Source organism: Vitis riparia, chromosome 7, assembly GCF_004353265.1.
Source record: "Vitis riparia cultivar Riparia Gloire de Montpellier isolate 1030 chromosome 7, EGFV_Vit.rip_1.0, whole genome shotgun sequence".
Lineage (NCBI taxonomy): Eukaryota > Viridiplantae > Streptophyta > Magnoliopsida > Vitales > Vitaceae > Vitis > Vitis riparia.
The window spans coordinates 20,664,672-20,678,655 of NC_048437.1; the positions used below are offsets into that span (position 1 = coordinate 20,664,672).

The following is a 13,984-nucleotide window of genomic DNA, read 5'->3' on the forward strand; positions in this document are numbered from 1 at the left end:
GTTGGAAAGAACTAATTCATCTACTCAAGTGCTGAATTTTGGAACTGCTACAAATAAAATGGAACCTCAAGGTGAAGATCAACTAAGTCAACATGGTCCAAATGAAGAAAACTTCCATTTGTATCGATCTATGAGGGACCATATGCATCCACCGAGAATGAGTGCACCATCATGCATTATTCCTCCTAGTGAGCAAATGATCATCCGTCCTTATTTGGTGCCACTTCTTCCTCAATTCCATGGAATGGAGAATGAGAATCCTTACACTCACATAAAGGATTTTGAAGAAGTATGTCATACTTTTCAAGAAGGGGCTGCATCAATTGATCTTATGAGGCTTAAATTGTTTCCTTTCACTCTCAAGGACAAGACAAAAGTGTGGTTGAATTCTTTGAGACCGCGAAGTATCCGCTCATGGCCTGAACTACAAGCTGAATTTTTGAAGAAGTTTTTTCCAGCTCATCGTACTAGTGGACTGAAGAGACAAATTTCCAATTTTGTGGCCATGGAGAATGAAAAATTTTATGCTTGTTGGGAGAGATATATGGAGGCTGTCAATGCTTGTCCTCATCATGGATTTGACACTTGGATGTTGGTAAGCTACTTTTATGAAGGTATGTCACCGGCTATGAAACAATTGCTAGAAACCATGTGTGGAGGAGACTTTATGAGCAAAAGTCCTGATGAAGCTTTGGATTTTCTAAACTATGTGGCTGAAATATCTAGATCATGGGATGAACCTCATGGAAAAGACTCCAGCAAAGTCAAGCCCCAAAACAATGCTAAAGGAGGAATGTACACTTTGAATGAGGATGTAGATGTGCAAGTAAAAATGGCAACTCTATCAAGGAGATTGGAAGAACTTGAAGCAAGAGGAGCTAATGAAATCAAAGTGGTTAATGATGTTCCAATGCAAATTGCTCAATGCTCCATATGTCAATCCGGTGAACATCTAGTGAGCGAATGCCCCACCATACCAACTGTTAGAGAAATGTTTATGGAGCAAGCTAATGTTGTTGGATTTGTTAAACACTCTAACAATTCTCCATTTTCAAACACTTATAATCCGGGTTGGAGGAATCATCCAAATCTATCTTGGAAGAGTGGACAAGGACAATTTTCTTCTAACATGCAAACTTCTCAACCTCAAGCTTCACCGGTAGAACAAGCTATAGTGAATTTGAGTAAAGTGATGGGTGACTTCATTGGAGATCAAAAGAGTATCAATACTCAATTAAATCAAAGGATGGATCATGTGGAGACATCTTTCAATCAGAAATTTCTTAGCTTGCAAACCAATCTCACACAAAAATTTGATAATATGCAGCTTGCTATTTCCAAACTCACAAGTATGCATACAGTGCAAGAAAAAGGAAAATTCCCTTCACAACCCCAACAAAGTCCAAGGGGAGTTCATGAAATTGGAGAAAAAAATGAAAATTCGGCTAAGGTAGATGAAGTGAAGGCAATTATTACCTTAAGAGGTAGCAAACAAGTTGATCAACCTATGCCAAAACCAAAAGAGAATAAAGGAGGGGAACAAGAAGAAAATGTGAAAGAACAAGAAAAAGAGAAAGAGGTGAATGAAGATGATGGACCAAAGCAAGATGAGGTTGTCAATGAAGAGGTTAAGAAGAAAGATAAGCTCTTATCTCCACCTTTTCCAAAAGCTCTTCAATCAAGGAAGGTGGTAAATAATGCAACTGAAATTTTTGAAGTTCTCAAGCAAGTCAAAGTTAACATACCACTCCTAGTCATGATTAAGCAAGTTCCTCCCTATGCCAAGTTCCTTAAAGATTTATGTACAATGAAGAGGGGGCTGAACATCAACAAGAAAGCTTTCTTAACTGAACAAGTTAGTGCAATCATCCAATGTAAGACTCCAATCAAATATAAAGATCCAGGGTGTCCTACCATTTCGGTGAATATTGGAGATACATATATAGAGAAAGCTCTTCTTGACTTGGGTGCAAGCGTAAATCTTCTTCCCTATTCGGTGTACAAGCAATTGGGGCTAGGAGAACTCAAACCTACTTCTATCACACTATCTTTGGCTGATAGGTGATTCATGCCTAATTGGTGTCTCAGCTGATTCGTGTCCAGCTGGTGCTCCTTGATTGAGGGATTAATCAACAAAATTTATAACCTATTACACCATATACTAGGGTAGCAAAGACAAAGCTACTATAGCATAGTGGCTCTAGGATCGTTCACTGGGATGGGTTTTCACTTCACAAATGATATTAATTCAAAGCTGAATTGGTGCCTTTTCATTTCAAGGTTAGCTTTAAAAGAAAACATAAAGATGTTTGAACAAAGATTGGTTTTAAGCTAACCAAAAATAGTAACTGATTTTAATTACAAAGAAAAGTGTTTCTTGGAGTTTGGATCACTGGGCTCAGATTCCTCATACAAAAAGGGAGTTCCGGTCACTTGTTTCTTTTCCTCGCATTAGAGAATTAACATATAGTTCCTTCTCCAACCGGTGTTGTACAGATGCTTCCCATTAATGGGTTCAAACACTAAATCCCTCTCACTGATGCAACTTGCAATGGCTCGTGCCTCTCACCTAGCACTTGCCATTCAAGGTGATCTTTAACCTTGGATTTCCCGTCAAAAGCTCGCAAGAGATAACTAATGGATGTCTCCTTGGAGTCCAAAAGCTTACCAAGTGTTGGCAATTCTAGAAAATCCTACCTTCAAGTCACCTCCCAAAGGCTCGCAAGGGGTAAACTAGTGAATCTCCATGGATGGAGATCACTTGCCTTAACAAGTGTTGGCCCAGGTGATTAAAAGGAGTTTTAAGTTAACTAAAAAGATAAAAACCATTAACGGGTCACACTTTCTCTTCATTAAAAACTAAAACAACAAAACTTCCAATTTATGCATGAGGAAACTTACCCGGTTACCTTAGCTCCAAGAGACGAAGAGCCTAGCCTCTCATCCTCTGAGAAAAAATCCTCAGAGTTTGGTTGGCTAGAAAGAAAACTAAAGAGAAAACAAGAATATAAAGAAGAAACAGAGCAAGTGCCCTGTTCGTTAATTTCACATATATTTGGGTATATTACATATATTTCTCTATATGTTTCAACGGATGCAAAGGAGTATAAATAGAGAAGCTTTTCCATCCTTCCTAGCTAAGAAATCTTATGATTGGTGGATTACAAGGAGAAGAATGGAAATTTATACAAAAATATCTAAAAGAAAAGATCTCGTGTGGAGTCGGCAAAACAGGGGAGATTTCGCACAGGTGTGCGAAATTCGCATAGGGGTGTGCGAAATTCGCATACCATTCAGAAGGTATGCGAAATTTTCGCATACCTGGAGCAGTTCTCTTCCAAAAGTCATAACTTCCTCGTTTCAGCTCCAAATCGTGCACGGTTTGAAGCGTTGGATTCTTGACTTCTTGAGCTTCGAAACGGTATATAGCATGTAGAAAATGGACTTCGGGAAGTGCTCCAAAAGTGCCAAAGAAGACTGCAGCTGCTGTCCTCAGTTTTCCTCCTTGCTTCTCTTTGCTTTTCTTTTGCTTTTCTTTGCTTCTCTTTGCTTTTCTTTGCTTTTCTTCTTTGGTTGGCTTGTCTAAGTAGCTCCTCCATCATTTGGCATGCTTGAATTGATTCATAAGCTGATATAAACATGTAAACTTGCCACAAAATGGTTAAAACCAATTACTAAGGACCTTAATGAATTAATTGGGTTAAATGAATATGATTACTACTCAAAGGTGCTTAAAACCATTATAATTAGGTCTACAAAATAGCACTTTTTGGTAGTAATCACACCCCCCAACCGACTCATTGCTAGTCCCTTAGCAATGGAGGAGATAAAAACTAAGTAAACTATAATATACATAAAAAGGATCATGCAAATCACTCCAAAAAATTATATGAGTGGCATGATTGGATCAAACTCTCACATGGAACATTAAAGAAATAAAACTCAAACTTCAACAGGAGCTATCAAATAATTTGCCTAGTCACAATTCATAAAGAGAAGGTATTATGCAAATTTAAGCTTTAAAATCATTTCCACTTCCAAAGGACCAACTCTTAATCTTCCACAAAAATCTATGTGTTATTTATTAGTTTCCGAAAATAGTATGTCAAACTAATCTCTCCCCTCAACCTAGTTCTTTTCAAAGCTTAGCAAACTAATCAACCTCCAATAGGCTAAGAACACACCTCTTTTCTTTCACACTTTTTTTCTTGTAGGAGTGCAAAGCTTAAAGGCATTCTTTTCTAAATTGTCCATGTAACGGGGGTCCATCGATGACTCCCAACCAATCAAGGTTTAGGGCATCAAGCTTTAAGGATCTTTCAACCACTAACTCCTCGGATTTCACCCCGGACTTTTGAGAATGAATTTTAATACCCAAGCACCTACAGTATGTTAAACTCCACCTATCCACCCATGTAACGAGCATTGAGGTCGGTGACTCCCAACCAATTAAGGCTTAGGGCACCAGGTTTTAAAGATTTTCACCATATACCCCTCGGACCTTGCTCGGGTTTCAAGGCAAGCAAACATTTTTCTTTTTCTTTTTCAAAGGCTCATTGGCCTTTTACAAGGTGTCCCAACACTATTAAATGAGGTCAAAGGTACCAAGTCTAAAATTTTCCTAAGTCAAGAGAGAAGTAGTTTTTCATCTTATAATTGGAACCTAGTGTGCTTAGTGTGTGGATAGCTTAAAGTGGAAGAACTAAGCTTGAATTCAATAGAAGTTTCAACAATTCATCAACTTTAGTAAGCATAATACAAACTCTAAGACAAGTAAAAAGACAAAAATTCAATTTCTCCCTTTTCATTTTTGAAAATTTTTCCTTAATAACCATGGAGAGTAGAATAAAAAACTTAAAATTTTTTAAAAATTAAGCAAAAAACAACTAAATTACCAAAATAACTTAGCATTAATAGCAATACTTACTTCCTCAACTCTCCCCCCAACCAAGCTGAACATTGTCCTCAATGTGACAAAAGCGATTAAAAAATAGGGAGGAAGTGGTACCTCCTGAGTGACATGGAGTCTTAGTCGTATAGGAGAAACCACATGTTTCAAATAAAATATAAGAGTTAGTGAGTAGAGAAAATAGAAAAATGCCAAGTTTAAACAAAAATTGATGTCTATGTATGATTCTGAGAAAGTAAAACATAAGATATGATCAATGGATACCTCCAATCCCAGAATATAAAGCATCATAACATGGAGCTATGTATACTAATATAATATGTAAAGACATAAATAAAGAGATGATCAAGTAATGGAAGGGTCCTGTGGAGCTGATGCATCTGTGGTGGCCTCTTGAGTGGGTTGGATCAGAACTTCAACCTCTGCTTTGGTAGTCTCCTTAGGTGGCATAGTCTCCTCAGCTGGAGCTATGGGCTTTGATGGTTTTAAGGAGGTAAGAAATGGAATGAGAGGCTTCATGTGTGATCTCAGGGTGCGCGGGGCTCTCCTCTAGTCTTGGCCATGGCTGAAATGGAGAAAAGTGGTTGTTCATGAGTTCCAGAGGGTACTCAGCTGGTGCGTGGGGCTCTGTTGGCATTTTAGCAACTTCCCTTAGCTTTGCAAGGTGTTTTTGCAAACTTCCCTCCATTTTGCAAGTCAATTTCACAATTTGAAGGCCATTTCGAAGCTTGGAGGTGATTTCGCAGCCCAAAAGTGATGAAAAGAAGGAAAAAAAATTTTCGCAGCCCATTTCGCAGCTGTGAAATGAGGGTCACTGTGCTGCGAAATGGCACTCGTGTGCCAAGAAGTGGTTTCGCAGCTGCGAAACACCCTTCCAAATGGCGTCTCGACTGTGAAATTCCCGCTCAGCTTTGCGCGCTTGTCTTCAAACGGCCATAACTTCTTCATTTTACCTCCAAATTGCATACCGTTTAAAGCGTTGGACTCCTGACTTCCCAAGCTTTGAAACGAGATATGGTATGCATAATTTGAGCTCCAGTAAGTGCTTCAAAAATGTCTCCAACAGTAGCAAAATGGAGGTGCGACATTTCCGCTCATGGTTTGCACAGTCATCTTCAAACAGCCATAACTTTTCCGTTTCAAATCCAAATCGAGCACCGTTTGAAGCTATGGACTTCTGACTTCCCAAGCTTCCAAACGATATATGGTATGCATGAAATGAACTTCGGAAAGTGATCCAAATGTGTCCAATAGTTGCCGAAATGGGGGTACGGCTGTGACATGTCTGTTCATGGTGTGCGCGCTGAAGGATTTTAAGGTGTGGAGGTTTCGTAGCCATTTTGCAGCTGCGAAATGAGTGTACGGAGCTTCCAAATGGGACTCTTGTTCCAAAAAGTGGTTTCGCAGCTTCGAAATCCTCTGCAAAATGGAGCTTTCCCTGCGGAAATGGGATCTTTCATGCTTTGGTGGTTCGCAACCGTTTCGCAGCTGCAAAATTGGGGTCACTGTACCGCGGAATGGCACTCGTGTGCCAAAAGGTGGTTTCGCAGCTGCGAAACACCCCGCGGAATGGAGAAATCATTGAGAAATCGTTGCGGAATTGGGGCTTTTTACGCCTTAGTGGTTCGCAGACCACTTCGCAGAGGGCTTAAAAGTGTTGCGAAGTGATTTCGCAACAAAAAACCATTTTCGCAGAGAAATCCTCCTTGGCTGCGAAATCTCGCAGAGCTCTTTTTCTCCCCTATTTTTGCTCTGTTTTCGCTCCGATTTCTTCCCGATTTCTTCCTTTGCATTTCCTCTTGATTTTGATCATCCAAAAACCTATATTACATCAAAACAAAGTAGAATTAAAGCATTAAAATCAAAATTAAAGCATTGAAATCAAAATTAAAACATTGAAATCAAAATTAAAACAAGTAATAAGTAAAACAAAAAGCTATGGACTAGTTAGTCTTTAGAAAGACTAAGTCCATCAAAAAATTTGATCCTGATTAAGCTTGCCCGGATCCCATATGAAGTTTGCATCTCTCACTAGAGATTTGCTGAGTATGATGGCAACAAAACCAATTCCCTTTTTGCCATACAAAGCTTGGAGAAAAAGCGGATGCACGTATTTCATCATTTTTTCCTTGATGACTATCCTCTGTGGTTCTTCATCCAATTTAAGATCATAGTCATCTTTTTCTATCCTTTTCCCCTTTCTCTTTCCTTTGATTTCCTCACTCTTTTCTTTCTCTGTTTCACTCTCTACCTTATGCTCTAGCTTGCATGTGGGCAGATCAACCTCTTTACCACTCAAAGTGATCACTTCTTTGACTTCCCTCTTTTGTGAAGATTCTCCCTCCTTAGCCTCCATTTCATGGATACTCATGGAATTTTGATAAGGTTGAGAAGGAGAGTTTTCTTTTTCTTACACTGTGTTGAGGTTGGCAAACCTTGAGATTGAATCTTGGAGATTATCTATCTTCTGAGATAGATAATTTTGCACTTCATCCATCTTTTTCTCTACATAGTCATTTCTTTGACTGAGCTGAGCATTGATGGATTTGTTAGCTTCAACAAAGTCTTCCATGACCTTGTTAAGATTCATCATAGCTTGTTCAAGGTTTGAGGCTTGCTGAGGTGCTTGAGCAGGTTGCTGATACTGAGGCGGTTGTGGTTTCCAAGAGAAATTTGAATGGTCCCTCCAATTGGAATTGTAGGTGTTGCAATCACCAAACATTTCCCTCGCCACTGGAATGGTAGGACACTCTTCCCCCAAGTGCTCATAAGATAGACAAATGGCACAAGGCATAGCTTGCAATGGTGTCTGAGAGATGGCTTGCACTTCTTGCATGTTCTTCATTTCTAGCTCATCCAATCTCCTTTCCATAGCTGCAATCTCTGCCTTCATGTCCATGTCGTCATTCAAAATATACATCTCACCCCTAGCATTAGGTTGAGACATCATTCTTCCCATATCTCTAGCATTTGGTTCACCTCATTCTCTTGAAAGTTCAGCCACATAACTCATGAAGTTCATGGCTTCCTCTGCTATCTCGTATTCAATATGGCATGCACAACTAGCAAATTGTGAATTAAGAACAGAGAACACAAAAGAAAACAAAAGAAAAACAATTCTAAGAAAAAACTAAGGTAAACTAAAAACTAAATAAAAGGTATACTAAAATATGAACAATAAAGAAATAAAAAGAGTTAGTAAAAGGAAAAGAAAAGTCACCAAACTTGTGATGAAGATCACAAGTACTCTCAAAAGATCATATCACTGCAAAGTGGCACCATCCCCGGCAGCGGCGCCATTTGATTCATGCCTAATTGGTGTCTCAGCTGATTCGTGTCCAGCTGGTGCTCCTTGATTGAGGGATTAATCAACAAAATTTATAACCTATTACACCATATACTAGGGTAGCAAAGACAAAGCTACTATAGCATAGTGGCTCTAGGATCGTTCACTGGGATGGGTTTTCACTTCACAAATGATATTAATTCAAAGCTGAATTGGTGCCTTTTCATTTCAAGGTTAGCTTTAAAAGAAAACATAAAGATGTTTGAACAAAGATTGGTTTTAAGCTAACCAAAAATAGTAACTGATTTTAATTACAAAGAAAAGTGTTTCTTGGAGTTTGGATCACTGGGCTCGATTTCCTCATACAAAAAGGGAGTTCCGGTCACTTGTTTCTTTTCCTCGCATTAGAGAATTAACATATAGTTCCTTCTCCAACCGGTGTTGTACAGATGCTTCCCATTAATGGGTTCAAACACTAAATCCCTCTCACTGATGCAACTTGCAATGGCTCGTGCCTCTCACCTAGCACTTGCCATTCAAGGTGATCTTTAACCTTGGATTTCCCGTCAAAAGCTCGCAAGAGATAACTAATGGATGTCTCCTTGGAGTCCAAAAGCTTACCAAGTGTTGGCAATTCTAGAAAATCCTACCTTCAAGTCACCTCCCAAAGGCTCGCAAGGGGTAAACTAGTGAATCTCCATGGATGGAGATCACTTGCCTTACCAAGTGTTGGCCCAGGTGATTAAAAGGAGTTTTAAGTTAACTAAAAAGATAAAAACCATTAACGGGTCACACTTTCTCTTCATTAAAAACTAAAACAACAAAACTTCCAATTTATGCATGAGGAAACTTACCCGGTTACCTTAGCTCCAAGAGACGAAGAGCCTAGCCTCTCATCCTCTGAGGAAAAATCCTCAGAGTTTGGTTGGCTAGAAAGAAAACTAAAGAGAAAACAAGAATATAAAGAAGAAACAGAGCAAGTGCCCTATTCGTTAATTTCACATATATTTGGGTATATTACATATATTTCTCTATATGTTTCAACGGATGCAAAGGAGTATAAATAGAGAAGCTTTTCCATCCTTCCTAGCTAAGAAATCTTATGATTGGTGGATTACAAGGAGAAGAATGGAAATTTATACAAAAATATCTAAAAGAAAAGATCTCGTGTGGAGTCGGCAAAACAGGGGAGATTTCGCACAGGTGTGCGAAATTCGCATAGGGGTGTGCGAAATTCGCATACCATTCAGAAGGTATGCGAAATTTTCACATACCTGGAGCAGTTCTCTTCCAAAAGTCATAACTTCCTCGCTTCAGCTCCAAATCGTGCATGGTTTGAAGCGTTGGATTCTTGACTTCTTGAGCTTCGAAACGGTATATAGCATGTAGAAAATGGACTTCGGGAAGTGCTCCAAAAGTGCCAAAGAAGACTGCAGCTGCTGTCCTCAGTTTTCCTCCTTGCTTCTCTTTGCTTTTCTTTTGCTTTTCTTTGCTTCTCTTTGCTTTTCTTTGCTTTTCTTCTTTGGTTGGCTTGTCTAAGTAGCTCCTCCATCATTTGGCATGCTTGAATTGATTCATAAGCTGATATAAACATGTAAACTTGCCACAAAATGGTTAAAACCAATTACTAAGGACCTTAATGAATTAATTGGGTTAAATGAATATGATTACTACTCAAAGGTGCTTAAAACCATTATAATTAGGTCTACAAAATAGCACTTTTTGGTAGTAATCAATAGGTCAATTAAAATTCCAAGAGGAATGATTGAAGATGTATTGGTTCAAGTGGATAAGTTTTATTATCCGGTTGATTTTATTGTCCTTGATATGGAACCAATTGCAAGAGAACCTAATCATGTTCCAATCATTCTTGGAAGACCTTTCTTAGCCACAGCAAATGCTTTAATAAATTGTCGGAATGGGGTAATGCAGCTCACTTTTGGGAATATGACTCTTGAGCTGAATATTTTTCATCTATGCAAGAGACATCCAAATCAAGATGAGGATGAACAAGAAGAAGCTTGCTTGATTGATACTCTTATAGAATAACATGTGGAAGGAATAAGGGAGGAAGAGATGGAGAAGGCTTATGAAGAATTTGAAGAAATTGAGCAAGAAGAAAAAACTGAGGAAGCTAATGAAATTATCTCCATGAATCATCCTATGCAATGGAAAGCAAAAGAAAAGCCTTTATCTCTAACCAATGATGAAGAAGAAAAGAAGGAAGGATCACCTAAGCTCGATCTCAAGCCCTTGCCAAGTGATTTAAAATATGCATACCTTGAGGAAGATAAGTTTCCAGTGGTGATCTCTTCAAAATTATCATGCCAACAAGAAGCTAGCTTGTTGGAAGTTCTAAGAAAATGCAAAGAAGCTATTAGTTGGTCCATTTCTGATCTTAAGGGGATAAGTCCTTTGGTATGCACTCACCACATTTATTTGGAGGAAAATGCTAAGCCAATTCGTCAACCTCAAAGGCGATTGAATCCTCACATGTAAGAGGTTGTTCGAAATGAGGTACTTAAGCTGTTACAAGCTGGAATTATCTACTCTATTTCGGATAGCACTTGGGTGAGTCCTACTCAAGTTGTACCTAAAAAGTTGGGAGTGACCGTGGTACAAAATGAAAAGGGAGAATCTATTCCCACAAGATTGACCACGGGATGGAGGGTGTGTATTGACCATCGAAAGTTGAATGCTATCACAAGAAAGGATCATTTTCCTCTTCCATTCATGGACCAAGTATTGGAGAGGGTTTCGAGACATCCTTATTATTGTTTTCTTGATGGTTACTCTGGTTATTTTCAAATTGAGATTGCCTTGGAGGATCAAGAGAAGACAACATTCACTTGCCCTTTTGGTACCTATGCATATAGGAGAATGCCATTTGGTTTATGCAATGCTCCCGCAACTTTTCAAAGATGCATGCTAAGTATCTTTAGTGACATGGTGGAGAGAATCATGGAAGTTTTCATGGATGACCTTACCATCTATGGTGAGGATTTTGGAGTTTGTCTCTCAAATTTGGAAACAATACTTCAAAGGTGCATTGAGAAAAATTTAGTGCTAAATTGGGAGAAATGCCATTTTATGGTAGAAAAAGGCATTGTCTTAGGTCATGTTATCTCAAGGAAAGGGATCGAAGTGGATAAAGCAAAGATTGAGATAATTGTGAATCTACCACCACCAACAAATGTTAAAGAAGTTAGACAATTCCTTGGTCATGCAGGTTTTTATAGACGTTTCATCAAGGATTTCTCTAAGCTAGCAAGACCTATGTGTGCCTTACTTGCTAAGGATGCCAAATTCAAATGGGATCAAAATTGTCAACATTGCTTTGAAGAGTTGAAGAGACTATTGACCACTGCACCTATTGTGAGAAGACCAAATTGGAACCTGCCTTTTGAAGTTATGTGTGATGCAAGTGATCAAGCAATGGGAGCAATTCTAGGGCAAAGATATGAGGGGAAACCTTATGTTATCTACTATGCAAGTAAAACTCTTAATGAAGCACAAAAGAACTACACCACCACTGAAAAAGAGTTGCTTGCGGTTGTCTTTGCATTAGACAAGTTTAGAGCATATCTTGTTGGAGTTCCTATAGTGATCTTCACCGACCATTCAACTTTGAAATATTTAGTCAACAAGAAAGACTCTAAAGCAAGGCTAATTCGTTGGATTTTACTTCTTCAAGAATTTAATCTTGAAATAAAGGATAAGAAAGGTGTAGAGAATGTGGTAGCTGACCACCTATCCCGAATTTATGTGGAACACATTCCGGAAAGCCCCCCCATCAATGAAGAATTTCTTGATGATGCTCTTTTGAAGGTAGACACCAATCCATGGTATGCTCATATTGCAAATTATCTAGTCACTAGAGAACTACCTAAGGAATGGACTATTCAAGAGAGAAGATTTTTCTTATCCAAGGTGCATGCATACTATTGGGATGAACCATTTTTGTACAAATATTGTGCTGATCAACTCATTAGGAAGTGTGTACCGGAAGAAGAACAACAAGGAATTCTTATGCAATGCCATGCTTATGCTTGTGGAGGCCATTTCTCCACTCAAAAGACAGCTTTGAAGGTTCTTCAATCAGGTTTTTATTGGCCTACTGTATTTAAAGATGCACATGAAGTTTGTAAGTCTTGTGACAAGTGTCAAAGGCTTGGGAAATTGACAAAAAGACACATGATGCCACTTAATCCTATATTGGTAGTGGAATTATTTGATATATGGGGGATTGATTTCATGGGACCGTTTCCACTCTCATTTGGATACTCCTATATTCTGGTAGGAGTTGACTATGTGTCAAAATGGGTGGAAGTAATAGCTTGTAAGCATAATGATCACAAAGTGGTTGTTAAATTTCTCAAGGAAAATATATTCACAAGGTTTAGGGTGCCAAAGGCCATTATTAGTGATGGAGGTACTCACTTTTGCAACAAGATATTCAGTAACCTTCTCGCTAAATATGGAGTGAAACACAAAGTAGCCACACCTTACCATCCACAAACAAGCGGACAAGTGGAGTTAGCTAACCATGAGATCAAGAACATCCTGATGAAAGTGGTGAATGCAAACCACAAGGATTGGGCACTAAGACTTCATGATGCACTTTGGGCTTATCGAACTGCCTACAAAACAATTCTTAGAATGTCACCATATAGGTTGGTTTTTGGTAAGGCATGTCATCTACCAGTGGAAATGGAGTATAAAGCATGGTGGGCCATAAAGAAATTGAATTTTGATATGCAAAGAGCTGGGTTGAAGAGATTCTTAGATTTGAATGAGTTAGAAGAAATGAGGAACGAAGCCTACATGAATTCAAAAATTTCTAAGGACAAACTCAAGAGATGGCATGATCAAATTGTCCTTAGAAAAGAGTTTCAAGAGGGACAAAAGGTGCTCTTATATGATTCAAAATTGCACATCTTTCCGGGAAAGCTCAAATCTCGATGGAATGGCCCATACTTGGTTCATAAAGCGTATTCAAATGGGGTAGTCGAAATTACTAATCCAAAGAATGGATGTATTTTCAAAGTTAATGGACATCGACTTAAACCATATATGGAACCTATGGTGCAAGAGAAGGAGGAGCTGTACCTTCTTGACCTTTCCATAAATTGAGCATTCTAGGTTTGGTGGGCTTAGTCTTCTAGAAGACTAACTAGCCCAATGATCTTGCAATTCTTTTCTTTGATTTTTTTGTTTTGTTTTGCTTGTGTGTTGTTATATTTTTTTAGTCATTATGAATGATCCCTTTTTAATCATATCAGTTGTGTTTTGAAGGATTTTCTGGATGGATGGAATGCATGAGGCAAAGGGAGAAGGAGTTTTAATGACCCAACACCAGTGTGCATGTTCATGCCAAAACAGGGGAGTCTTCATGCCAAAACAGGGGAGTTTTCATAGCTTTGGAAATGTGCAAAATGAGTCTCTGTACCAGTTCTCATGATCATGCGAAATTCTCGCATGACTGTGCGAAACTGATAAGGGTAGTGCAAAATTTTTTTTCTCTCTGGACCATTTCGCATAACTATGCGAACATTTCGCATGACCATGCGAGATCCAGCTTAAGCACTGTAAAATTAACCCTCTGGACCACTTCGCACACTTATGCGAAAATTTTGCATATCCGTGCCAAAATTTCTCTCTAAAAAAAAAAAAAAAAAAAAAAGACAAAATTGTCCCCAATATAAGCCCTGTTTTATTTCGCACCGTTAACTGAAAACAAGCCTCATGCGAAAACTCTTCATCTTCGTTAGTCATGCAAAACTGAGGAG

General features: G+C 38.7%; 1 pseudogene; it reads left to right on the forward strand.

Annotated features, from left to right (window-relative positions):
• The first annotated feature begins 649 nt into the window (after positions 1-649).
• On the forward strand, positions 650-13,328 carry LOC117918146 (annotated as a pseudogene).
• The last annotated feature ends 656 nt before the right edge of the window (positions 13,329-13,984 follow it).